Source organism: Callospermophilus lateralis, chromosome 15 (assembly GCF_048772815.1).
Source record: "Callospermophilus lateralis isolate mCalLat2 chromosome 15, mCalLat2.hap1, whole genome shotgun sequence".
Taxonomy (NCBI): Eukaryota; Metazoa; Chordata; class Mammalia; order Rodentia; family Sciuridae; genus Callospermophilus; species Callospermophilus lateralis.
The window spans coordinates 92114010-92139086 of record NC_135319.1 but is presented as its reverse complement, the minus strand read 5'-3'; the positions used below and the strand labels follow the sequence as shown (position 1 = coordinate 92139086).

The 25077-nt window shown below is 54.5% G+C and overlaps 1 pseudogene; it reads left to right on the top strand.

The window, feature by feature from the left end:
• The first annotated feature begins 10898 nt into the window (after window positions 1-10898).
• On the top strand, window positions 10899-11382 carry LOC143638066 (thioredoxin, mitochondrial pseudogene; annotated as a pseudogene).
• The last annotated feature ends 13695 nt before the right edge of the window (window positions 11383-25077 follow it).

Sequence of the window (25077 nt, the reverse complement as noted above, 5' to 3'; positions counted from 1 at the left end):
GGCCCACGCCCCCCAGACTCACAGCGCAGCCCTCTCCCCTCATCCACACTGGGCTGTGGCTGCCGGGCCCTTCCTGGTGCTGCTCCAGACTCCTGGCAGAGCAGCAGGCGACCCCTCCGGGGGCCTCCCTGAGGGGGGAGGGCAGGGAGCCACTCTTCTCTCAGCACCCCTCATGTCCTCCTGTGGGAGCCATGATGTGACAGGAGTGTCCCCAGCCCCAGCTGCTATCCCATTAAGCTCCCTGTATCCAGTGGTGGGAAACCACAGAAAAAATCCTCCCGGCGCACTAGACCCTGCTCCACGCCTCCAGGCACAGAGCCAGGAAAGGCCGAGGGTCTCTGCTCCCCACCCACTGGCTCTGCTTTTAGCTCTCCCTGATGGGACATCACCTGCGGAGTGGCATTTTCAACTCAACCAGGGGCAACCCAGCAGAGAAGGTAAGGCCATGGGTCCTTAGGCCACTCTGCCTGGGTTCAAACCCAGCTGTCACTTACTACTGTGGGACCAAAAGAAAGCTGGTCTCTCTGAGCCTACATCACACTCGGCACCCGTGCCTCCCAGACCCTTCAGCTCTGTGTGGCTGGACCCAACCAGGCCCATGCGACGCCTGGCCCAGGGCATGGGGCCTTGGCTTCCTGGGTAGGCAGCAGCCCCCGGGGTGGACTTTGGCCAAGAGAGCAGTCGACAGGAGGACCCAGAGCCGAGGGCTGTGTCTGCATTTTCCTGTCCGTGGGTCTGCTTGGCCGCACGCTGTCTTTCATGTTCTTCTCTCCCTGACCCATGTCCTTTGGTCCTGGGCTTGCTGCCCTGGGGTCACATCCTCTTTCGGCCACCATCAGAGGTCACCATCACACTTCCCACAGCCTGGGGACTTTGAGGAGTGGACGTGTACTCACAGTCCTGGAGGCAGGAAGTCTGAGGTCGGGTGCCAGCCGGTCAGTGCTGCTAAGGGCCCTTCCTGGCCTGCAGACGTGGACTTCTCTCTGTGTCCTCACGCATGGACAGGGAGGGCTTCTCCTCTTCCTCATACGGCTGACAATCTTACTGGCCTGGGAGCCCTCCCTGACCTCACGTCACCTTCATTACCTGCTTTTGCCTTGTCACCTGACACAGTCACCTGGGATCCCGGGCTTCAACATGCCAAGGGCCAGGGGACAATCCTGGTCACAGCAATGAACATATTATCAGAACATGATTTTCCTTTTAGCTCTATTTATGCTTGGTTCTTTTTATTACAAGTGGATCCATCATCCAAACAAAAATTAGGAATCTGACCCAAAATCCCAACTTCTCCCCTGTGCTGGACCACTCCTTCCCCTGACCCCCCTTGACCAAAGTGGGCATCATCAAGTCCATCTTTTGTTGTTCTATTTATACATTGTACATATTTTCCCTAAAGTCATATATTTTTTAACTTTATAAAAATGGCGCCCTCCTGCCTGTGCCCTCGGGCCTGGGCTGTTCTCCACTGTGAGCTCTGCGGGGAGGGCCTTGCGCTGGTTCATTGGCTGCTCTAGGACACTGCGCTGAGCGCCCGTGTCATCCTTTCCTGACCCACTCCACCCTGGCCGTTGTTTGGCTGATCTCCGGGTTTTAGCTGTGGCTAGCTGTGCTGCTACGGACTAATGCATCTCTGATTGTTCATGTGCAAGAATTTCCTTGGGCCGTCTACCCAGGACGGGCGTCTGTGGAGTGGAACAGGAGTATCTGACCTCAGGAACCCATGTGGGACTGTTTTCCAAAGTGGTTGTGGTAATCACCACCCTACAGCCGCAGGACCCACCTGAGAGCACACCTGCACCAGCAGGCGGAGTTCTCCCGGCCCACCATCGTCCACCTGTCCACCAGGCAGCAGGCCTCCCTCAGGGGGCACTTTCCAGAGATCAATGCCTCTCTCTCTCTCTCTCTCTCTCTCTCTCTCTCTCTCTCTCTCTCTCTCTCTCTCTCTGTAAACAATCCCCAGGGTCATCGGGATGCTCAGGAGGAAGCTGAGGACCAGGCAAACACAGAGGGTTTTTATTGTGGTCTGAGCAATGCACAGAGTGGGTATTTGTTAGAATTTTTGGACAAAGCCTTATGTTAGGGTCCAGCATGTACAGATGAACAGAATAGCCCCTTGGGGAGCCACCGTCTAGTTCAAATTCACTGTCGGAGAAGACAGGAATCCACTCTCAGGACTTAGCACAATTCCTCAGGCCCTCCCCGGGGTCTTGGGAAACGTGGGGCAGGTCCAGATCTGCCTCTCTGAGAACTTGAGCAGCCCTCTGAATGGCCTGGGCCTCGGGTTCTGCTCTCCACCATGTGGACCACTCTGCGGAGCTCCCTAGGGAACTGGGCCAGGCCACAGCAGAGGACACTTGTAAGCCAGCTCCTGCCTGGCCACTCCCTCTGTGTCAGCTGGGACGGACTGATTTGCAGGGCACTGTTAAGAGCACTTCCTAAACACACCTCTGCATAGCTGGAGTGACGACTGGTCGGATGAGTGAGTGGCCACCCCCTTGCCGAGAAAAAGCCTCACTACCTGCCACAGGTGTCCTGTGCCTTTGGGGTAGAGCAAACACCCCAGAGGCAGGGCTCCAGGGGCCATGGCCCCCAGCATCTGTCCGTCTCCTGATGTGGGGAGCAGAACACACCATCTCTTAGGGCTCCACGGAGGCTCAATTCTTTTTTTCATGATCATAAACCTGATCTCCCCCCACCCCGCTGCCTTGTGACTGGCAACAAAGAACAGACTCGTAATAGCAATAATATCAAATTAAGTTTGCTGTACTCATTTATCACAGAGCTTTGATCTAGGTGTGTCGCTTTGTGGGCCCCCGTGTTTCATTCCCAGCATGTACAAACCACTCTGTATTTTAGCACCTCAAGGTCAGTGGACATGTAATTTAACATCCTAACATAATAACATATTGATTAATGCAAAGAAAACAATCCTTCTCAGAAGAGGTTCTTATTTCATCTTGTATGAATGTTCAAATGCATCGAATTGCCTGGTAGACTAGCTGGGACTGGGTTTGTGGGGAGCTGCTGGGGGGAAGCATTAACTAACGATCTCAGACAGCACATTTACCAGCCAGGAGTCCCCGTGGTTGGAGGGGAATGACAGACGCGTGCACGCCCTTTAGTAACCTCAGGGACCGGAATGTGCTGAGAAGCAGGGGCTTCCGTCAGCAGGTAGGTCCAGTGTCTTTACTGACCATTCTCAGAGCCAGGACCAGACAGACATGACAAGACAGGGAGCACTTTAAGAAACAAGATGGTAGCTCTGAGAGAATTCTATGAAGCCACTTCCAGGTGGTGTCAGCTGCACCTCACATCCTTGGGTGTTCTGCAACTAGCCAGGGTGGGCAAGGCCGCTTTGTAGGCATCTGTGGAGGCTCTTTCTCACCTCATTGCTCAGAGTCCCCTGCAGCCTCCTACCAGCAGCAAATGGGGTCAAGAGAAACCCAGAGCGTGTGTGCATGTGCCTCAGCTAGATAGCAGCCCAAGGTGTGGGTCCACCAGAGGGATCTGCAGCACTGGCCACTTTGAGCATTCCCCAGACAAAGATTTACAATTCAATCTGCTTCCTAGAGACTGGACAGTGAGCCCAGATTATATTTGTATGTAGAGCCAGGATGTGAAGTCGGCGGGTTCCAGGCCAGCTGGGGGACGCCCAAAGGCATTTGGTGGGGAGGGCAAGAAGTCAGCGTTAGAATTTCTTGGACTCAAATAGCTCAACAGGTGGAGACTGTATTTCTACCAAATGCTTGGCCAGAATGTACTCCCTGCTGGTGCCTGTCTTGTGCCTAATAAGTGACAACAAGAGTGTTTGCATGGCTCTCCTCGCTGTTCTTACAGAGCTGGTACAGTGAGTGTGAGGAGAGCTTCCCCAGGACAGCCCAGGAGCAGGCCTCCCCGCAGCCATCCTGCGGTTCCACCAGGGCCTCCCCCACCCTCTGAGAACTAGCTGACAGGAGGAGGATGCCTTGTCCCTTCCCACCCACACAGACCCCTCTGGCAGGTTCTGAGCCATCGTCCTGAGCCTGCAGAATGACTGCAGATCAGAGGTGGCTGCTGCAGCAGTCAGACACCAGAGGCTCAGAAGAGGAGATGTGCACTGGACTTCCCTGGAGCCTGTCATCGCAGGGGACCTTAACTGTGCTGGTGTTCAAAGCTGTGGCCCTATCCCTTTGCCTCAACTATGGTGGGTTTGGGACACTGGCATCTTGTAAAGATCCTGGGTGATCACCATGAGCTGTCCAGACCGAGACACCAGGGCTGAAGCAGATTCTGTTCTAAGCCACAGCATGGATGAGGTGGCTCAAGAGACGCTGTCCTGGGATGGAGAGTAAATGGAGGCCCAGAGGCCTCAGCAGGTACAGTGAGAGATTTCAGGTGTCACTTTGACTGGCCTAAAGGGGTACTCGGCATCTTAGCTTATTTTGTGTTACTATAACAAAGTATCTGAGACAGGTAACTTACAAAGTAAAGAAGTTTATTTGTTGATTCTTGTGGCTAGAAGGTATAAGTAGCATGGTGCCAGCAATCTGGTGAGGGCCCTTGCTGTGTCACACATGTAGAGAACTGGCTATGTGCACCAGAAGCAAACATGGGGTAGATTGCTCTATATCCACTGGCCTGCATGAGAACTCACGGATTCCCATGAGACCTGTCATCCCTCCATTCGTGAGGGTCAAGCCTTCAAGCCTATGCGCCTCCCACTGGGCCTGTCCCCTCAATATCTCTACCCTGGGGACCCAGGCTCCAGCACATGAGTCACTGGGGGACACGCTCAAACCGCATCAGAGCTGCAGCGTTGGAGATGAGGTAAGGCAGGACTCCTGCGTGTCTGGGGCGCTCGGGAGAGGCGGGGGTTCCATCAGTGGCTGAGACCTGCCCTCACCAATGTGGGCGGCATTGCTCAATCCCCTGAGGGTCAGCACAGGACAGAAAGGCGGAGGGTGAGTCCTCAAGTGTCCTCCTGAGCAAGGACGTCCACCTTCTCCTGCACTTGGCCCAGAGCTCCTGCTACTCGGCCTTTGACTCTGATCAGAATCTATGGCACTGGCTCCCCAGTCACCAGGCCTGGGACTCACGGAGCCACTACGCCAGCACTTTAGGTCACAGACAGCATATTGTGAAATGTCTTGGCCTCCAAAGTCATGTGAGCTGATTTTCATAATGAAGTCTCGTGTGTGTGGACACGTGTCTTTCCTGTCGGTTCTGTGGCTCGGGAGAACCTGCCTGATACAGCGCTTCAGGCAGAGCTTGACCCAGGGAGAAGACCCTCAAGCAACACAAGCCACCTCACCAGGTCCCCAGGCCAAGTCCCAGACGTCCCAGGCTACCTTCTGGTTCTGTATTCAGTCAGGCCTCTGCGCTTTATGATTGATTCAGTTGCCTGAGTGCAGGTGCCTTGTGGAGTGTGCTGCCAGGGAGCCACAGGGGGAGATGGTGGCCCATCCTCAGGGACCCCATGGGAGGGGGCAGTGGCAGGATGACTTTCTGGGCACATCTTATTGCTTCTCACTCATGCACAACCTGGTGGCTGGGCATCAAGGTGCTGGTCACAGCACTTGTGGGTCTTGGTAAAAGTCTCCATTTCTGGCTTGGCATTGAGGAGTCTCCGGATGAGCCAGGAAGGCAGGATGGCTGAGGCCTTGTGCCATGGAGCTTCCTGCAGGTTTGCTGCCCACGCCCCTCCAGGTGCCCCCGGCTGGATGTCATTCAGCTTACTCCCGGGAAAGCAGCCTCAGGTCAGGGCCAGCATGGCCTAGGACAGTGGCACACTCACGCCACATCCCTGTGTCCACGGGCTGGGCTGTGTCTTCTTCACTTTCGTCTCTTTGTCCTTGTCGTATGATTAAGGAAGCTTCCCGGGCTCCACTCACACCTCCCTGATTGCTGTCCAGCAGTGTCCTACCTGCCCTCTAGTGCCACCCACCTGGAGGCGTGGCTTGCTGCTCCGTGTGCGATTCACACCTCGCCGTCTCCTCCGAATGTCCCTGATTTCCTCCTTTCAAATTGGAAGCAGTTCCTTGTTTTTTTCTAATTTTGTTTCAAAGATCTGAGCTTTATCTCACGGAGGGTTGGACAGTTTCTTAAGCCAGTTTCAGGTGGTCCACGATGCGGTGATGTTCGGTGTTGCTGAGCTTCCAGGGTGCTCTTCCTTCCTTCCTCTCCTGTGGCTTGGATGACTCCTGGAGGCCTGGCTGGTGCTTCTGGTAGTGTGGGGCTTGCTGGCCTCGGTCATTCTCAAGTGCGGGCCTGCGGGAGGCAGTGCGCACGCTCTGCCCCTCTGCTCCTTTGTTCCTCTTCCAGGCCACACCCAGGTGATGGCAGAAGTGCACAGCTCCCAGCTGAGCCCCATTTCTACGCCGACAGACTCTGATCCAGGATGGCTCCTGGGGCAGGAGGTGCCTCCTCCTCTGCTCACACCTGTCTGCTTGATCCCCCCACCAGAGCCCACGCTGTAAGGGCACCTTCAGAAGGTCCTGGACATGGACCACCTCCTCCCTGTCTCTGCACTTGGTTTGGGGAAGCCATCGACCAGCAGGCAGCGTCCTTCCCAGCCGCTCATCCTCACTTCTTTTCCCAGGATTGATCGTGGGTCGTTCCAATTCAAGGAGTTTGGGGGCGATGGGGAAACAAACCCCCAGGAACACACCCAAACATGGCACAGGACTCCTGGGCAGTGTCTTCCTTGGCCAGACCTTGGTTTCTGGACCAGGAAACTGGAAGAGGCTGTAGGCACCCCGTGGGTGGAGATGGGATGTGTTCTGACTAAAGGGCATTCATGGTTTTTGGTGTTTTTTCCCCACTAGTCAGAATGGACAGCCATGCAATTGAAGACTTGCTGACAGCTTCATTTTCAGAGTGAGCTTCAGATGAACCTGTCACAAGTGCCCCTCATTCTGGATTTCTTGAGCCTCTGCACTGGCTCAAGTAAGGTGCCGACAGGCAGGAAAGCAGCTGGCCTCCTGCAAGGTTGCATGCTGTGGTTGGAGGTGCTGCACATCACTCAACATCACCCAAGACACATGGCTTCTCCCACAGGCCAGGGGCAGGGCCTGGGGTGCCAGGTCCCTGTGTCCACAGATGACCATCTGACCTGCCTGGTCCCTCTTGGGCTCTGCCCTGCATCTGGGTTTCTCAGTGGGACCAGGGAGCCCTCCTTGGTGTCTGGCCACGGCCCTGAGCCAGACTGGCAGCCTGACAGGACCCCTGGAAGACACGGCAGCCCTGCCTGTGAGGGTGCTGGGCTACGGGGTGGTGTGACAGCCAGAGTGAGATGCCAGGCTGAGTCCTGGGTGACAGCAAGTCTGAGATGGGGCGCAGCTAGGGGATCTGGAGCCCCAGAGGCTAAGAGGGGTCAGAGCCCTGGAGAAAGGCTGAGTGTGGCCTGCAAAGCAGAAGGGCAATGCAGACCAGGCCTGCGGTGGGTCTTCGTCACCTCCGTGCAGCCAGGAAGGGGCCGGGGTGTGGCGTGTGAAGGACAGCAGGAGTCCCGACCCTCTGCACTCCCACTGACGATGTGTTCCCAGAACAGAGACGCGGCCCCACCTGGGACGGAGCCTCCCAGAGCTGCAGTCAGAACGCGGCCCACAGTGGACGTCTCCCTGCTCAGGCAGAGCCCAGCGCCCACGCAGGGCAGGGCAGGCTCTGCTGTTTCTCTCAGGACCCACGGCTTCACCTCACAGCCAGGTGCCCAGGCTCCACCTAGCTCCTCCTCACGGCCCCAGAGTCTGGCTCTTTGACCCCACGGCCTCCCAAGCCCGAGTGCTGTCACGTCCAGTGTCCCTCATGGTGCTTTGAGCACAGTGATGTCTCCCGTACTTTCACCCCAAGGAGGAAGAGAAGACGTTCACTTCTGTCTCTCTGAGGAGAACACTGCTCTAGAGCCGGTCGGGCTGGATCAGGAGGCTTCCTGCCTGTCGGCACCTGGCCCTTCCCTCCCTTTCACTCTGCCAAGGAAAGGGGTGTTCCTGCCCCACCCCCAGGCTCAGCTTGCACCCGCCCCCAGGCCAGTCCAGCACTCCTCCTCTACATCCTCTTTGTTAGCGTCTCTTCTCACGCTCTCCTTCTCCTCCGCAAGTGAAGAAGTGTCTCTTCCGTCTTTCAAAGAACCAACTCAGAAAGGTTAAAAAAAAAAAAAAGCCATCAAACCCCAACTCCCAGCACCCTCTGCTCCTGGCCACCATCAACTGCTGGATCTCAGTGCCATCAGTACAAGAGCCAGCTCCTGGGCTGCAGCAGAGCACGCCTATAATCCCAAGGACATGGGAGACCGAGGCAGGAGGGCTGCAAGTTCTGAGCCTCCTCATCAACTAGTGAGGCTCTGACTCAAAACCATAAAAGGGCTGGGATGCAGCTCAGGGTGCAGGGCCCTGGGTTCTGTCCCCAGGACCACCAAGACCAGACCCCAGCCTCAGCTGGCTCACCACTGGGCCTCACACACCTGGCCCTCCACTCTGGTCCATTCTTGGCCCTCACCCTGTGGCTGTGTTGACAGACCTGGTGTCCGTGAGCGGGGACAGCAGGTTTGCCATGGGGCTGTCCAGGAGCCCCGGTGCTCAGCGTGGCCCTGCTCCATGCTCAATGAGGTTCCAAAGTGTGTGGGCCAGCAGCACAGGCAGCGCGTCAGGGAGTGTGAGCACTGACAACGAGGGGTCGCTGATGGAAACCTGGGAGCTCCATAGAAACTGTTCCCACTGTCCTTGGGGATCCATGATCACACGCGGATGTTGGTGCCTTGTAATTCAGTCACAGAGTGTTTTGGTTTTTCTTAAGGTGACAAGTGCAGTGAGTGATCAAGGCTGCTTACTGTCTTCATCAGGTTGAATTCTTAGCTTTTGCATAGGCTGAGAATATGGCCTTCAAAAATTGTCTTTCTTAAGAAACCAGAATCAGTACTGTTTACCCAGTCTTCAGCAAAAGCTAAAAAAAAAATAAAGAGGTTAATGGTAGACAATTTGGAAAAACGAACTCTCACAGATAACAGACAAAAGTTAGTCCAAAAATGTTGATTTTTTTTTAAACCCAACTCTCCCAGGCACCGGAGGAAAACCCACACAGGCAAAACCTGGCAGGGACAAGACCGCGATGGCGGGAGCCTGGGAATTTGTGGGGTTTAGCTGGGAGGCGCCAGGTGCTGAACGGGGTGGAAGTGTGGCCACTCGACCAGCAAGACCGCGACCAAAGGGCAGAACGTGGAAGGGCACCCGTTCAGCCAGAGGTCGGGGAGTCAGGGCAGGGAGGGGTCACAGTGAGCATGGGCCCGAGCTGGGCAAGGGGCCTGGAAGCCCCGGGCTGGTCCGGGAGCTGGCGAGCTTTAGGGGAGCAGGAAGCAGGAAAGCAGGGGACAGACCCACAGTGAGGTGCGTGTCCGCTGCCCCTGCCCCCAGCAGACACAGCCTGTTGGGTTCCAGGGAACTGAATTGTCTTATGAAACAAAAAACCACTTTTCATAGTAACAGCAAAGGCTGGGAACTCTGCCGCATGTAGCTCATGATGCCCAGCGTCCAGTTGTCATCACAGCCATGAAGAGGAAACGGCGGCCCGAACCCAGGAAAGAGAGGACCGAGGGTCTGGGTGGGCACCCACAGAGTCTGTTCTGGCACTTAGAGGGAAGCGTGAGTCTGAGGTGTAAATAGACGGAGGACCCGCAGAGGTGTCCACAGGGTAAGAGACCCAGGTGGCCAGCTGAGAGCTGCACAACATAAACTGAGTGACCACTCGCCAGGTGGGCTTCGCAGAAGGCTGGAGACAGAAACAGAGTCAGCGGACTGGAGGGCGCCTCAGCAGCCATGGCCCATCTGCAGAGAAGAAAAGGAAAGGGAGTGAAACCGTGAAGCGGAGTCCGGAGACAGCAACAGAGCAGTGTCCATTATTGGAGTTGGAGAGCAAGAGGAAGGAAGATGGGGCAGGACACATCTGAAGACATAATGGGACAGGCGTGCCCTTGACAGGCAGGGAGGCTGGCGCTGCTGGGAGGAGGAGGCCCACTGGTGGCTGCAGGTGGTGTCCCCAGGAGACAGCTGTGGGTGCCCCTCCTCAGGCGGGTGGCCAGCGGGTGGAGGTCCCCGGGCAGAACGACCTGGCCTTCCAGGGAACCGAGTTCCCTGGGTGCATCCCTTTCCCAGTCTCCTCCACACAGGAGCCCTCCTTGGGTCCCACACATGTTCCTTCTTTGGTCCCCTGGGCACTCCGGCCCCTGTGTTGACTAGTTCCTCTGAATAGCTGCTCAGGCAGAGCCCAAGAGGTGAGAGTGATGGAGAATTCTCCCTTTTTGCAGGTCTATGTTAAGGACCTATGTGATCCCTTCTACCTCCTGCTGTGAAGAACAGACCCTGGGCCCACTGAAACCCTTTGACCCTTCCTTTTTCCTTAATTTCCCATTAAAATACCTTTTTAGAAAAGATCAGGCAATAGATTATGAAGAGCTTTGGGTTCTGACGTTGACCATCATCTAATGTTTGAGTTACCTGGGGCATGTCAGCAACCTACCTGAGCCTTGGATTCCTCTGGCACGGGCAGCACTAAGCAGCAACTTCCTCAGACTTGATGGGGGACAACCAATAACGCATGTGATGCACTTGACCCTCAGCAGGTGCCCTGCAGCAGGTGCTCTGCAAATGCTAGATCCTCCCTCTCACCCTTATGTTGTGATTCCACCTGCATCTCAATGTCTTTTGGGCTGTCACCTCCTTTCCTGTTCTGGTTTGCTTTCTGCCTTTCGGTCCTCGTTCCTCACTAACCTCTACCCCACAAATCTTACATATTTCCTTGCATCTTGCATCCAGCCCCTGTATCTTCCTACACCTCCCCCCCCCGGCAATACTCCCAAATCCCTTTGTTTTCTTAGTGTGTTGACCTCCTGCTGTGTGTCCCAGACCCCCTGCCCCTTTCCCTTACAGATGGCTCAGCTACTTCTCCCGAGGAGGCTCCTGGCCTCTCCAGTCTCCAGGAAGTTCCCTCAGGGTCAGGGGGCACCCCTCACCTACAAGTCTCTGCAGACCCCCAAAGTGCCGTTCTGGTGGCCTGACAGTAACATCCAGCCCAGCTCCGACAATATATAGCACCAGAGTCTATTCAATGACCCTGAATGTCCGGGACGGACCTGAACTTGAAGACCAAGTGATCGACAATAAGACACCACTGGTTGTGGCTTTCCATCCCTACAAGATCCCGGGGCCGTGGTTTGAAAAGATGGTGGCCAAGCAGCGTGGGAAGGAGGTGATGGCCAAGGTGGACGCTGATGACAACACAGACCTCGCCATCAAGTAAGAGGTGTCAGCTGCGCCTACTGTGCTGGCCATCAAGAATGGGGACATGGTGGACAAGTGTGTAGGCATCAAAGATGAGGACTAGCAGGCCTTCCTCAAGAAGTCGATTGGCTGACGAACAGGGAAGTGTCCTGGCTGCCCTTGCCCGCCTGGACGCCCATCCTGGGAGGGAGCCCAGTAGAACTCAGCTCTCCCCTTCATCCCCTGTGTCCACCCTATGGGCCTCTGCTTTGGAGACCATTCTGTAGACACAGAGCCCCCAGTGCTGCCCACCTGCGCTGCCAGGGTGGCCGTCCGAGGTGCTGCAGCCATCTGGGGAGGGGACATGGTGTTCCCACCCACTCCTTCTCTCTGCTCCCTCTAGGGCCGGTGGCTGTTCTCCCAAGATGCTAGAGAGCTCCCGGGGCCAGCCTGCAGAGGGACTGACCAGGCGGCAGCAGCTGGGCCCCATCTCCTGGGTCCCTTCTGGTCTGTACCCCACCCTGTCCCATCTGCCTCCTGCCCTGTTCTTTCCTGCTGCGGCTTTGTAAATAAGAAAAAGGAGGAAACAAGAAGCCCAAGAGGTGAGAGTGATGGAGAATTCTCCCTTTTTGCAGGTCTATATTAAGGACCTATGTGATCCCTTCTACCTCCTGCTGTGAAGAACAGACCCTGGGCCCACTGAAACCCCCATAGCCTCAGTCCTTGTCCCCCAAAGAAGCACCCCTCTCCCCATCCTCCCTCCCAGGCACCAGGGCAGAGGGCAGCGGGGGCTGCAGGAGCCCTCAGGGCCTCGAGTGGCAGGCTCCAGCCGCACCTCCCCCACTGCCAGCCGCCCGGGTTCTCGGAGCAGGAGGCGGCCCTGTGAGCAGGCCAGGCCGATAAACCAGGGTCTGCGCTGTGGGGAAAAGAAGGAAAAAGAATCGCCACAGCTTGCCTAACGTGGTGAAGAATGTCGATTCACAGATCTAGGAAGATGAGCGAATGCTGGGTGGGGTGGATACAAAGCTGTGCCTGGGCACACTGCTGTGACCCAGAGACAAAGTAGGAACCTCAGAACACCCAGCAGAGCACCCAGAGAAACCCAGGACGGCAAGGGGGGAAGATCGAATGGGAAGCTCACTCCGCATCAGCGGTGACCCAGGTCGGGGCACTGGGTGCCGGTCCACCCTGCTGGAGGAAGGCGGTCACAGCCAGAGCTTCACACTCAGTCAAGGGCTGGGGGTCAGTGGTACAGCGCTTGTCTCGCATGTGTGAGGCACAGGGTTCCATCCTCAGCACCACATAAAAATAAATAAGTGAATAGAAGTATTGTGTCCATCTACAACTAAAAAAATATTTTTACATGAACCTTCAAAAATCAAGGCAAATCGAATTCATTTCAGGAGAATGAAAAGTGAGATAATCTGTGAGCAGCTGACGGCCAAAGCAAGTTCCTTGGGGTGAAGGAACAGGTGGGAGGAAAGAACCCCTGTGTGTGGGGACGGACTCGCGTTCAAAGCAAGCAGCAGTGAGCACGGCGCCGTCTATAGGTGTGACGCACAGGAGCACGGCCACCAGGAGCCCGTGCAGCCCCAGAGCGGCCCTGCCCCACGTCCACAGCACACAGCGCAGACCTCAGAGAGCATGAGCAGCTCCAAGTAAAGGCAGGCTTCACGACCGTGCGGAGGCCGTGACAGGCAGACTGATAATTCTAAGCGCATGTGCCTAGGAGAGCTTCCAGTGCTCGCAGCTGGAACACGGCGGAGCTGAAGGGAGAAGGAGGCAAACTGCAAGCAGCTATTAGCTAAAGCAAGTGTGTAGCAAATCTAGGGACGGAAACACCCGCTGAAACCCGCTGGGCAGACCTGGCTTGGGGGGGTCCCCACGGGGGTCCTGCGAGGCAGAGGCCTGCTCCTCCTGAGCACCCCAGCTGCTGGACGCTTCTTCTCACTCCCCAGACTCCCTCCTGGGGCTGGCCCCAGCTTCCTGGATGGCAGCTGAGGTCCTAGGTGTCCCTGGCTGCACCCAGTCCCCTCGCCTGGCTGCCCCAAGTCCCTAACTAGAAACCGCCACGTACTCCCAATGCCTACTACTCCTCACGCTGGGCTTTTAATATTCTGGGTTTATTTTTCTTCCTAGATGTTTAATTCTGAACCCTATAACCTGCACTGCATTATTTGATTTTTCAACGTAATAACATATTCTACTTTAATAATGAAGCGACACAGAGGAATGCAAATTTATGATTAGAATAAGGGAATTGACTCATTTCTGGCGTTATGTTCTCATTTTAAAATTTAACAAATGGAGCCCTGAATAGAAGGCTGAGACTCTGCAAGGTGAATTATTGACTCGGCTCCCTCGTTCAGCTAAAGCGATGCTGTGGCTGTGCGGTTGGCTCGGGGGTGCTGGTCCAGAGACTGAGTGCCTCCACAGGGAGGCCAGCCTACTCCACACCAACGCAGGGCGGCCTCCACAGGGCCCAGCCTCCCCGCCTTGCTTTCCTCTGTCCACTGCACGGCAGGCGCGGCCACTGTCCGACACAGGGTTTAAGCATCTTCCTCTCTAGTAACACTTCTGGTCTGTGTCCACATTTGAGGCCTTCTCTGCCCACGCCCTGGAGGACAGAGGGCCAGACCTCTCCCTCACACCACCGGCATTTTAGGAACCAAAGTGCCCAGGCACTAAAGTGAACTGTCGGTGTCCTAGTGCCCAAGACTCTGAGTGCAGTCTTATCTGGAAACAGGCTCTGTGCGTTGCAATAAGTGAGGGGCCTAGAGACAAGATGGGCCCAGATTTGGAGTGAGCCTAGATCTGAGGACTCCTGTCCTTAGAAGAGGAATGAGAGGGAGATTCAAGACTCAGAGACCCAGAAGCCTCATGAAGGCAGAGGGGATCAGGGCAAAGCCGCGTCTCTACACCAGGGGAGGGGACGCCGAGGGTTGCCGGAGGCCATCAGAAGCCAGAGGCATGGAGCAGGTTCCCCCTCAGCTCCCAGAGGCACAAGTTCTGCCAGCGCCTTGGTTTTGGATTTCTGGACTCCAAAATCATGAGCAAATGAATTTCTGGTTTCTAACCCAGCAGTGGTCCTTTGTCCTGTGGTCACAGGAGACCCACGCAGGTTCCACTGCTGTCCTGTGAAGAGGTTTGGTCACTGGGTCTCCCCTGGGAAAGCACCTGGCCCGTGGTGCCCTGGACACTTGTCACCCTCCAAACACTGCTTGATTCCTGGAAGTAACCAGCACCCTGCTCAAGCAAACCAACACTCAGGGACAGCCAACCACCTTGCCCCGTCGTCCTCCTCTGCTGCTGGTGATCACCCTGGGAGGAATGGGGTGCAGGCTGGACCCGGGTGGCCCCCTCTGGGGCTTTTGCCAGAGACCGTGCTGAGATGCTGCTGAGTCCAGGTGGGGTGGTGGGCTCGCAACCCCTACCCAGAGCTGGGTGGGGCATCCTGGCCCTCGGGGCTGCTCCTGGCTCGGTGCCTGATCCGCTGGTCCTGCTGGATCCGTCTGCCAGCCTCTTGCTCCTTTGTTTCTTGAGGGTCACACACAGGGGTTGGGCTTATCCATCCAGGAAGGTGCGATCCTCCTGTGGCCTGAGCCCACTGCCCTGGAAGTCCACTGAGAAAGCTCTTCAGGACCAGGTGAGCAGTAAGCACTAGCAGTGAGAGAGCCTTCCAGCAGGTGCCCCCACAGGAGTGGACACCCATGCCTGCAAGAGCAGAGCCATGCTCCAGGGAGAATGAGGAGAGGGGCCCATGGAGGGCATCCCACATGGACAGAGGTGCAGTGAGATAAGGCCCAGGTGAGGGTCTCTGAGGCCAGAGACTGAGGACCCCAGGCCCTTCCCACAGAAGAAGGCAGCCCATTGCCATCTGCTCAGGGGCTCACAGGCTCAGCCCAGGCTGGAGGAGCATGACCAGGACCAAGCCAGCAGTGGGCAGCCCAGGGGCAGGGCTACGGCAGCTGGCTCCAGGGAGGATGTGTGCGTGGAGGAGCCTTGGCCTGCCACTGGCCACCTTCCACTCCCAGCACTCACTGGGTCACTCAGGAGGCCAGGGAGCTGTGCCTCAGTTTCCCCTGCAGATGACCTCACCCTCACGGAGCAGGACAGCACAGAGCAGAAGCCTCGCTGGCCGCTGGAGGACACTGTCAACGTACAGTGCAGTGTGGTCTTGGTGGCGGCAGCTGCATCGCTGGCCCCTGTACCTGATGCAGGAGGAAGGGCCCATCCCTGAGGATCCCGCTGCAGTCACCACAGCCTCAGCTGCTTCACAGGCTGGAGCAGCCGCTTAAGCTGGAGGAGCACCGTGAGGCCGAGATGCCATCAGCATGAGTCCAGGTGGGAGCCTGAGGAGCTTACTTCCAGAGAGCATAGCAGGTTTCCAGGGCCTACAGGAGAAACCGGATGGAGGAGACACCTTTAGAATTTTATCAAGTGGGTGCAGACCAGTTCTGACATGTCGCACCCACAGGAGCCCCTCAGCGGAGCTCTGATGCCCACCAGTCATGAAGCTTCAAATCCAGGGAAGGAATTGCCGAGTTTGGAAGTGCGGGGTCAGATGAGCAGGGTCTGCTCCTCTCTGCGCCGTGGGGTCCCATCCGGAGCTGCCTCTCCCAGGCTCTGCTCTCAGGGGGACCAGGAGCTGAGGGGTCCCCTGTCCTCCTTCTTGGCCAATTATAATACTAAGTGGAAGACAGCTCAGGTGTGTCGCTCAATAACAAAACACTCCAAGCTCACCCCGTGTCCCCAAAGGCCACCAGTTCCATTGAAAAGAAGGACAATTGAAGACAGAGCATGGGGCACCCATGGCCCACCCGTAATTCCCACTCTCAGGGTCTGGGTCGAGGTGCCCAGTGGCTGCGGCTTTGCCTCAAGTTTTCAGCCTGACTTGCTCACTGACAGGGGCGGCCGTGGCCCATGAGCTGAGGGCGTGGAGCCGACAGTCCTGGCCCCATGAGCTGAGGGCGTGGAGCCGACAGTCCTGGCCCGGCACTTCCCATGTGGGAGGTGGGAGAGTGTGCTATGCTTCATAGTTGCCACGCCTCTCTGTCTGCATCAAATAGACAATTAATACAGAAGCAAATATCACACAAAACCACAATATTTCCTCCACAGGTACAAGGAGAGGAATCATCTCACTGAAATTTACCCTGAAACCTTGGTGAACATCACCCGTGGAGACCCAGCGGTCACCAAGCTCATGGCCGACTCTCACGTGGGCGGGGCAAGAGGTGCTTGGAAAAGAGGGAGTCGTTGATTCCCGTTAGTTTGTCTTCTGTCTGTTGAGCACTAGATAACCAGGGGTGGGGATGCTTGTCTCTGTTTGTGTCAAGAGAACCCATCCCTTTGTCCAGCTACAATTATTTGCTGACATGTGTGATGGTCCATCCTGGGCAATGCTGATCAGCTCTGGAGAGCACCCTTTGTCTCTGGCAGGTGTGATCGATGCAGTCGATGTTCCCAGTATTCATCTCTATTTGGATGACAGAAATCTTTACCCTTCTGGGTGAGTGTTGAACAGAGCGGTCTTCTTGGTGAGATGTCGAGAGTGGCCAATTCATCACACGCCCTTCCTGAGGGCTGGAACCCACTCACTCTGGCCCTGCCCTGGACAACCCACCCACAGGCTAATTCTCTTGCCATGTTGAGATTTCTTTTTCACCTCAAAGAGTTTTTTATTGTGATTTTTCTTCCTGTGAACTTCTCTGTGTTCACCAGGAAGGTGTGATTCTGGAACGTTCTCCTAAATTGGCAAAGTTTTGAAGGTAGCTGCCATTGAGTCTAAACAAATCTGAGTAAGCAGCTGCTCTGGAATCATGCTGGACCACAGGATAACGAGCTCGCCTCATCCTCAAGGCCAAATGCGCGAACATTTGCAGGCACTTTGCTGGTCTGTTTATGAGCCAGCGAGAGGGCACGGAGCTGTCGACAGAAAACAGGGGCTGCTGGGATTCCTCTCAACGTGTCCTGAATTAAGCAGCATGTGTGCTGGCCAGCACTAGGTCCTGAGGGACACAGCAAGGCACAGCACTGAGAGGGGCCCACAGTGCCCTCTGGACAGAGCAGGAAGGCTCTCTCGCCTTCAAGGGTCAGTGCAGCCGAATCTCCCATCAAACTTGAATCCGAGTCCTACCTGGAGAGTTCCAAAGAAGACCGCGTCCCAGTTACGCCTGGCTGACTGTCCTTTGTTCTTGTTTGGAGATGGGACTTTTGTGGCAATCCTTGGGCTGCTTACAAATGTCTTTAATTATAGCCCAGGGAGTCTGGGACGCAGGCCTGCACATCAACAGCTGGCCTTGTGGAAGGACATGGCCTTCGTTGAAGTAAGAGTCGGCTTAGTAGGAGGGGAAGAGGGAAGAGGGTGGGCGAAAGAGACAGAGGGGAGAGGACAGAGGCGGGGGGAAGGCAGCCTGGGGCTTGCAGAGACGTGGCTGCTCTGAGCCCTCCTGTCCCACCTGCCACCTGCGCTCTGTCACTTCCTGTCAGCCCTGTGGAGGTGGCCAGCATAGGCTGGCACCCTGCGGCTCCCTTCTCCTCCAGATCCAGGACCTAGAAGCCAATGGCCTTGCTGCTCACCCAGTGAGTCCGGGGCAGCTGGCACCTGCCTGTCCGTCTGGTGAACAGCTGGCTGTTTGGGTCTGGCTGGGCCAGAGCCCAGTCTGTGGGGAGAGGTTGAGGCAGGGATGTTGCCGGCCCCAGGGCCCCAGGCCGGGTCTCGATGAAGATGTCAAGCTCACTCTTGGCTGGCCCAGGGAGGTGGCAAGTCACCCTCTGTGTCTGTCCTGGTATCTATTCTTCTCCTGGCTGGAGCCCTGCACAGGGGACCCTGCCATCTGCCCAGCACTGGCCAGTTCTCCGCTGTGCATGAGAAGAGGGCCAGTGGCTGACAGGAATATCACCTCCACCTGGCCTAGGTGCAGCGCATGGCTTCCTGGTAGGCTGAGTCTCAGCTCGTACTCAGCCCAGTGCAAATCTCTGGCCTTGAAGAGCGGGCAGAGGAGAGGACATGCAGATGGAGGGTGAGCCAGGCCCCCACTGCCAGCTCGGGCAGCTGCCTGGGCCGTCCTGATGCTCTCACTAGTGCGTCTCTCCTGCCCACCCCAGATGCCTGGCCAGCTCCAGGGTCTCCCTTGCCCTCCCACTTCTGAACCGTGTCCCTCACCAGATGCGCCGTTGGAGAAGCACCAGGAAACCTTGTTCTTGGATGCTGTTGAGCATGTAGTCCCTCCCTCCCAGGTCTCCCTTTCCAGAAACAAGGCACCTCTGCCCACCTTTGGCACCAGGTCCTGGGACACAGTGGGATTCAGCACAGGCACACAGCACACACATCCTGCCTCCAGGGCTGCCCTGGCTTATGGACGGGCAGCACACCCGGCTGTGCCTACAGATACACAGTGGGCAGACAGTGGGCAGGTGGTGGAGCCGCAGGAGGAACGTGGTCTGGCTGCAGGGGGCACTTCCTGCTCTCACTGGCATTGCCATCTCAGACCCCTTCCTGCTGTGGGGCTGTTTTCTGATTTCATGTGTGCTAGGTGAGCTTTGGCCGTTAGAGAGAGATAAGATCAAGAGCAGAGCAGGAGAGCCCCTGCCCAGCACTGAGGTCGGGGCACAGTCTGCACACACACGCTTCCCGTCTCGGCGGAGCCCTCTGCAGCTGGCTCTGTTCCTGCTCACCAACCAGGTGTGTAATGGCCCTGTCTGGGGCCTCGGGACGCTGGGAGGCTGCTCCGAGGGAGGCAGGCCACGGGGCCTGTGGCTGGCTCTGTCACCACTGTTCTGCCTCAGAGGAGCTTGCCCACTCAGAGGTCACATGGCTGCAGGCCCCTCATCGTCGGAGATAAAAGAGAGGTGATGCTCTGGGAGCTTGAGGCAGCCCCACCGGGCGAGGAGTGGGGGTTGCTGTGGGCAGCACAGCGTGGTGTCTCCCTCTGTGCCAGGAAAGGAAGGTCAGAGAGCAGAGAAGTGCTCTTGCCTGAGCAGGTGAGGAGCCGGTGGCATGTGACCAGCCACAGAGGCAGCCTGACCCTGCAGCCCAGAGAAGATCTCTGCCTGTAATGGTCAGATGCTACCAGACAGGTGCCCAGACGCTGGGATCAGAGGGACACCAGAGGGATGCTCAAGTGCCCGCTCCAGGGGCAGTCGGAAAGCCAGCAGCCCCTGCCTTCCAGGAGCGCTCTGGGGACAAAGCACCAACCTGCCAATTCCTAGAGCCCTGGCCAGGATGCTGGACAGGCCTGGATCTGTGTTCCTGGACCATGGAGACCAATCTGTGTGCCCAGCCACTGGGTGGCTTCCTGGGTGGTCAGCCAGCCTCACAGATCAGGGGTTGCCCCCGGTACCCATGGTGCCATGTGGAAATCCCTAAGGGCAGAGCCTGGAGGGAGGTGAGTGTGGGTTCGGAAGGTGCATCCACCAGTACCTCCCAGGCCACAGCATTTGTGGGCACTGCAGAGAAAGGACACTGGGGTGAGCTGAGTGCCAGGGCACCCTTGTGCGCCAGGCCCTGGCAGAGCCGGCCAGCAGCAGGCCTGTGGTCAGAGCAGGAGCCCCCTGGCTGTGCTCACAGGCAGCTCTGGGCTCCCGGCTGGGAAGCGGCCTCCTCTGGGCCTCAGAGCAGTGAGCTGTGCCCACCCTGCCCTGTACCTGTCGCCTATGAGATGGCTCCCCTGTGGGTAACCTTAGGAGTGGCCAGTAGGGTCCCTAGTTTCCATGGTGACTTCAGTTAAAGGAGAAAAGCAGACGGGGAAGAGAGGAGAGGGAAGCAGCACCTGCTGGAAGAGCTGGCCACTCCCTCCACCCTGCCCTGCACCACCGCGCCCTGGGAGCTCCAGGCCAGGAGCACTCCCCAGGCCCTCGCCAGAGGCCTCTGCTGACCTCTGAAGGACCGGGGCATCCCACCAGCAATCCCTGGACGTGCAAGTCATTCCATACAGATGTCTATGCATATTTCCAGAAAATTAGAGGAGTGGGAGGAGCCAAGGAGGAACAGGGCCAGCAAACAGAGTTCAGGTGTCGCCCATTTCGAAGCAAAGAAGACAGAGAGGCAGTGGCAGGAGAGACCCACCAGTAGCCCAAGAGGACAGTCGAAATTGGCCGGTGGACATCTGCCTCAGCCACTCATAACAGCCCTCTGCAGATGCCCTCAGATCTGCTTCCAGCGTCTGCCACTCCTCAGCCGCGGAGTCATGGCGTCCAGTGCACTCACCCAGGTGAGGACAGCTACGGCACAGAGGGCTCCCTGCCTCAGGCCCAAAGCAGAGCCAGTTGTCCAGGTAGGAGGGTGGGCCCTGTCTCTCCTCCTGTGAGGAGGAGGAGGAGGTGGACCCTGTCATCTCACCTACTGTGAGGAGGAAGGCAGGCCCCTGTCATTGCACTTTAGTGAGGGGGAGAGTGGGCCTTGGCAATGGCTGAGGAAAGCAGGTCTCCTCGGTCAGGAGAGGTCTGCCTGGTGTTCCTCACCCCATGTCTTGGTTCAGGACCCTGCAGGGAAGCGTGGCAGCCTCCTTGTCTTGGACGGGGTGGTCCGTCCTGTCCTTGAGCAGTGGGGGTGTTCTACCTGAAGAAGCCTGGAGGGGGCTTTACTGGTTCCAGGAATTCATTGGTCCCCACACGAGGGAAGCAGGACCTGCTCTGGGTTCAGAGTCTGGTCAGTAAGCTGCAAAAAGCCCATGACCTTGGCGTGGTGACCTTGACCCTTGGGGTGAAGGATCTGACTCAGTTTGTCCTCACCGCAGCACCAAACCATAGAGTCCCCACGTCCAAGTGTCCAGAGGAGACGCCCCTGCCCCATCAGTGCCAGCCGTGAAGGACAGACGACATTTGTTACAAACATAAAATTGATGCCAGGTGCAGAGGAAACCGACCCGAGATTTAGGGCTGTGCCACTCGCACCATCACTCACGCTCGCAGGCCCGCTGCCTCGCTATTCTCCAGGGGGGAGAGGAGAGACTTCACTTTGCAAATATCATGCCGTAAGATTTTTTATTGAGCAATCTTTTGCTTCTCACGGTATCACAGGCCTGAAGACAGCTAAAAAGTGATGTTCAGGAACGACTAAAATAATAAATTGATTTTTTTATCATGCTTGATTCCATACTACTGTGAATCATATTTTCTCCAGGTGTCCTGTAAATGACAAAATATGATCACCCTTCTTCCCCAACGGACGCTAACACAGCCCATCCGTCACCGGGATGGAGGGTGGAATAGCATTAGAAACCCATCTCTGGGCTCTGCTGCCCCACTCTGTGGTCTTATGGGGCCCAGACAACTTAGAAAGACCTTCTCCAAAATAAGATAATTCAGCTGAGCATGCTAACAGCCCGTCCATCATTTCAGGACAGAGAGATGGGAGTTCACTGATTAACGCCTGAACGCCTTCACTTTCCACCCGCGCACTGTGGTGCAATGTGGACCGGCAAGCAGGTGAGAAAGCAGATACAGATTCTAGAAACACTACAAAGACAAGCCTGTGGGCTGTCCACTCAGTTCTGCAGCCCTGTCAAGTCTTGCTGGCCAGCAGTGGGGTGGGGCATGAATAGAAAGGCACTCAGTGGGCTCCCCAGGTAAGCCACATGCAGATGGAGCTCAGAAAACAGGGTGGGTGTTTTCCTGGGGAAGTCCTCACCCAGCGACTGCAGAGAGGGCTGTCATAGCCTGGGACATGTGGCCCAATGCAGAACACCCTGGGGGGCATTTCTCACCTGGGCTACCATGCCAGGCTGGCCATGCATTTTGGGGCTGATGGTAGGTCACCTCCCTTTGCCCGACCCTTCTTTACAGGTCGTGATCCCTGATAGACACTTCACCCAAGGTGCTGTCTTAGCACCTATTCCAAGACCCCAACCTGTGACACAACTAATGAAGCATGACATCTCTCAAAGCCACATGGTGTTTGCACCATGGGTAGAGATCAGAAGTGTTCTCCTTTAGGTTAGGAGTAAAATGAGAGAGGCTTGTTCACTGAATGCTAACACTACTCGGAGTTTCCAGGGAGAGAGTAAAATGAGAAAAATTAAATGAGAAGCTGTGAAAAGAATGGAATAAAATTGTCAACGTAACAGATAAAAGAGCTTCTATGGGTAAATTCTGCAAATGAATAGGAGAGTTCACCGAGGTTGCTAGATACAAGATAAGACACAAAGATTCAAAGCTCTCTCAGGCACAGCAACATCAATTAGGAACAGTTTCAGAAGAGGTCATGCCACATAGCAACACGCAAAGCAAAGTCTAGTGACAAGTCTCACAAAAAGAACTTTTTTTGGAAAAACATTTAGAGTCTTTTTTAATAATATAAAACTCAGCTTTAATACCAGAGATGCCAATCTGGGCCAACTAATACTGAACATTCATATTCAAGTTTGAGAGGTCAGAAGTTGCCTGAACAACTTAAAATAATGAACTCTGTCAGCTATCAGGGCTCATTATAAAGTAGCAGTAATTAAAATCACAGGGCGAAGACAACAGGTACATAGACCACAGCTACACATCTGAGGTCCAAAACAGTGTGGCCAAGAAGGATTTTAAATTCAACGAGGAAAAAAAAATGCACTCTTCAATTAATGGTGCAGAAAAACAATTGGTAAGATAATTTCTAGGGAAGTCAAAAACCAAATATGAAAACACAATTTAAAAAGTTTTGCTATAAAATGTAGAACACCATTAAAAATTTTTGCTATAAACTGTAGAATCCCTTTAATAATTTGGGGGTAATGATTTTTTTTAAATAAAGTTCAAGGTAAAAAAAAAAAACTTTCAAAAAGCTTAACTTAATTCAGTCAAAAGTTTTAAATCTTGCATTGGAAGAAATGATATATAAAACATATTTACAACACATATGATAATATTGAATGCATGTAACCCGTAACTTATACAAAATAATAATTGTTTACAAAAGTAAACAAACCCAACAGGAAAAAGGACAAAAATATGTAGAGAAGATTAATATGAAAGGAAATCCAAAGTCCCAGGTATGTGGGAAGATTCTCAATATTTAGCAATCAAAGAAGAGAACTAAACCCCAAAAGCAGTAGATTGTCCTCAGATTGCAGACTTGAGGCCTGAGCACATGGGGTGCTGATAAAGCTGAGCAGCAAGGCTGGCGCTTGGAGCTGGTGCTGGGGGAACTGGCTGGGCAGCGCCTAACAGGGTTGCCACCGTGCCCACGAAACATTGTCACTCCCAGAAGTTCAGACATGTATTCACCAGCCACACACAGGGACACTCACAACACCGTGGCATGAAGAAGTGGCACGTTTCAGTGTTGCTCAGAGAGGCCAAGTGTGTCTGAAAGGGTAGACAGCATGGGGTCAGAAGGAGCTGGGCTGCTCATGGACTCTGAGGAGGGGCAGGATCCATCTTCTGGCCAGCAGCCTGCCGTCCGCATGGGAGCCTCTCCAGCACAAAGCAACCATTCAGCTGAAGACAACGAGAAACAAGACAAAACAGCAATGTTGACACTGTAAATGGAGAAACGTCGTCAGGGCAACCCACCAAGTCTCAGGAAGAAAGTGAGTCCTGCCACACGAGACGGGCTGGCCTCTGGGGCTTCCCTCTCTGCCCCTACTGAGCATGTCTGAAGCTTGGTGTGTGTGTGTGTAAGCAAGGAGACACAGGAATGGGTACCACTAGACCTCACACCACTGAAAAGGATGATAGGAGAACTCAAAACTGTATGTCAACAGACTAGATGACGCGGATCAGATGGGCACTTTCCTTAAGGACACAGACTAGTGAGACTGACCAGGGGAGAAAGAGAAAATTGTTTATAACAAGGCCAGCAATTGAATCCGTGCCAAAAACTTGCTACAAACAGAAGCATGGACCCTCATGACCTTGCTGTTGGTCTATGTCCATCAGTTAAGAGTTGTTGTCGGTCCTTCACAAACTCTTCCAAAAACAGAAAACAGGAACCACTTCCCAAGTCGTTATTGAAGCCAATATTATCCGAAATCCAAAACCAGACAATAATTTGCCAAGAAATAAGATATACTGAGTACCATGCCTTTGGACAGTGATTCAAAAAACCTCAATAAAGTAATAGAAATAAAAACCCCAAACTAGTCCATAGCAAGGACTATATACCATGACTAAGTGGGGTTTACCTCTAGAATTTAAGGTTAGTTTAACATTATAACCAATCATCATAATATTCCATATAGAAAGAATAAAAAACAAAATCCACATTATTATTCAATGATGCATTGAAAGCATTTGCTGAAATCTAATACCCATTCTTGATGAAAACACTCAACAAAGCGGGAATAGAAGAGAATTTCCTTAACATGATAAAAAAAACCATAAAAGCAAAAACAAATTAATTCCCAAATCAGTAGAAGACAGGAAATAATTATGATCACAGCAAAATTAATAAATTTGAGACTAAAGATATACAAAGAAGCAATGCAACAAAGAGTTTGTTCTTTGAAAAGATAGGTAAGACTGGTAAACCCTTAGTCAAACTAAACAAAAGAAATAGAGCAAAGACCCAAATTAACGAAATTTCAGGTGAAAAGGAGATATTATCACAGATGTTTCTGAAAGCCAGAGGATCATTAGAAACTATTTTGAAAATGTATACCCAACACACTGGAAAATCTAGACACTATTGACAAATTTGTACATAAGTATGATCTTTCAAAATTGAACCAAGAGGATATAGAAAAACTTAAGCAGAGCAATAGTAAGCCTTGAGATGGAAGCAGCAAATAAAAGCCTTTCAACAAAGAAAAGCCCAGGAACAGATGGATTCTCACTTGAGTTCTACCAGATCTTTAAAGAACTAATGTCAATCTTCCTCAAATTATTCCAGGAAATAGAAAGAAGGGAAACTGCCAGACTCATT